This window comes from Alosa alosa, chromosome 20, assembly GCF_017589495.1.
Source record: "Alosa alosa isolate M-15738 ecotype Scorff River chromosome 20, AALO_Geno_1.1, whole genome shotgun sequence".
Taxonomy (NCBI): domain Eukaryota; kingdom Metazoa; phylum Chordata; class Actinopteri; order Clupeiformes; family Clupeidae; genus Alosa; species Alosa alosa.
In genome coordinates this window covers 2,820,602-2,823,101 of record NC_063208.1, presented here as the reverse complement: position 1 = coordinate 2,823,101, position 2,500 = coordinate 2,820,602, and the positions used below count along the sequence as shown (strand labels likewise).

Here is a 2,500-nt window from a genome sequence, read left to right as displayed (position 1 = left end):
GCACACGCACATACACACTGCCTGGTACTGTGGGTTATCAGCTAAACTTAAGAACAGACTTTGCCTGCTGTTGAGCTGCCTCCGCTGATGAGGAGGTGAGGGATGATGCTGTGTTTGTGTTTGTGTGTGTGTGTGTGTGTGTGTGTGTGTGTGTGTGAAAGCAGGCTTGAGTAAATGGGTGGCCAGTAATGAGGATAAATCCCAGTAAATGAGACCACTCTGACATACACACACACACACACACACACACACACACACACACACACACACACTTGCTGACCTGCTGATTTCCTGTCCTCCCTTCACACTTCTTTTCTGCTGGTTTTCCCTGTTCATCCCTCTCTCTCTTCATCCCTCTCTCTCCTCATCTCTCTCTTCATCCCTCTCTCTCCTCATCTCTCTCTCTTCATCCCTCTCTCTCCTCATCTCTCTCCTCATCTCTCTCCTCATCTCTCTCTTCATCCCTCTCTCTCTTCATCCCTCTCTCTCCTCATCTCTCTCTCCTCATCTCTCTCCTCATCTCTCTCTCCTCATCTATCTCTCCTCATCTCTCTCTCTCTCTCTCTCCTCATCTCTCTCCATCTCCTCATCTCTCTCCTCATCTCTCTCTCCTCATCTCTCTCTCCTCATCTCTCTCCTCATCTCTCTCTCCTCTCTCTCAGTGGCAGATGTGTACTCCATATGTTTGTCTGTATTACAGTTTTTCTCGATTGCTTTTACCTGCTTAAGTAAACTGGAACCCACTTGGTCTTCATGACTACTTTCTTTGCACAGCAGAAGTCATCTCTTGCGAATGTGTTCACACATTTTCATTGGGTTCACACATTTCTCACACCCTTTTGCAAAACAGTTAACACAGGTGTCATTCAAAAGCCCCAAACTCTATTGGTTTTCCCATGCTAAACAAAAGGAAAACATCTTTTCACAGGTGGTATTCCTTGCATAAGTCTGAATCTCTGATACACCTGTGTGAAACTCCTTTGCACAATTCTTCAATCAGCAATCAATCATTATACATAAGAGATGTCTGTTCTGTGTTGCTATTTGCAAGTATGGATCTAATGCACATTTAGACAAAGTACTGTATGGCCTATTTGGTGGAGAAAACAGTACAAAAGGTGTTTACTGTAGGTCTATTTCGATGAAAGTTGTAGTTCAATGACATTTACAGTATCTTACTAGGTGTTTGCTGTATGTCTTACAATGACAGTTACATCTTGGGAGGAATGAATAAATTAAATTATTAATAAATTAAATTTATTTAGCACATTTTGTCTTTTCACAGTTTTTTCTGACCAGAAAAATGAGAAAGAACAGACATAGCAAAAATGCTCATTTTGAGAACTAGATTTTGCATTTTGTTGTCCAGTGTGTAATGATTGATTAAAGAGTGTTTTTGAATTGGCAACAAGTTGTAGTGTTTGAAGGCAAGATGTGCTTTTTTGCTGCATGTTTTATGTTTTGAGAGAGTAACAGCCTTTTGCAAGCAAAATGTGTCATTTTGTCCAGAGTGCTTTTGTTCAGACACGGGTGTTAACTGTTTTGAGAACGTGATGTCAGAGTTGACACAGGTATCAAAACGATCGAGATAAACTGTAAAAAGGCAGAACATTTTCACCACAGAAAAGACGTGCGCCGTCGCCTGTAGTTTGGATACATGATGCAGAATAGCTAATCCAGCGCTGTTAGCGCTTCTCCTCTCATGTCATCTCCTTTTCCCTCGACCTCTCTCTCAGAGTATGTGTGTGTGTGTGTGTTCTCCTCCCGTGTCTCTTTTCCCCTCAGCCTTCCCATCATCCTCATGAGCCATGCAGTCTGTTCGCACATATTTGAAGGTGCTAATAGTAAAGAATTAACATCTCAAATAGGCGAAAATGGTTTTGTACATTTGGCCACCACTCTCACTCTCTCACTCTTTTACTTTTTTACTCCCGATCTCTCTCTCTCTCTCTCTCTTTCACTCTCTCTCTTTCACTCTTTCAATTTGGACTCGTAGGCTCAAGTAACATGCTAAACATATTAATCCCTCTCTCTCTCTCTCACTCTCTCTGAGGCTTATAATGCAGGTGTATGGGTTGTGTATAGTTGATTAAACTCTCTCTCTCTCCCTCTCTCTCTTTCTCTCTCTCTCCCTCTAAGGTTTATAATGCAGGGCTGGTGTATGGGTTGAGTAATGCAGGGCAGGTGTATGGGTTGTGTATAGATGATTAATCTCTCTCTCTCTTTCTCTCTCTCTCTCTCTCTCTCTCTCTCTCTCTCCCTAAGGCGTATAATGCAGGTGTATGGATTGTGTATAGTTGTTTAAATACTCTCTCTCTTTCTCAAAGGCTTATAATGTAGGGCAGGTGTATGGGTTGTGTAATGCAGGGCGGGTGTATGGGTTGTGTAATGCAGGGCAGGTGTATGGCTTGTGTGTAGTTGATTAAACTCTCTATCTCTCTTGTGTTTATAATGCAGGGCAGGTGTATGGGGTGTGTATAGATGATTAGGGCGGGTGTAT

The 2,500-nt window shown here is 42.4% G+C and overlaps 1 protein-coding gene across 1 annotated transcript in view; it reads left to right on the top strand.

Moving 5' to 3' along the window:
• Positions 1–2,500, top strand: part of LOC125285595 (thrombospondin type-1 domain-containing protein 7A-like) — a 122,523-nt gene that overhangs the window by 33,523 nt on the left and 86,500 nt on the right.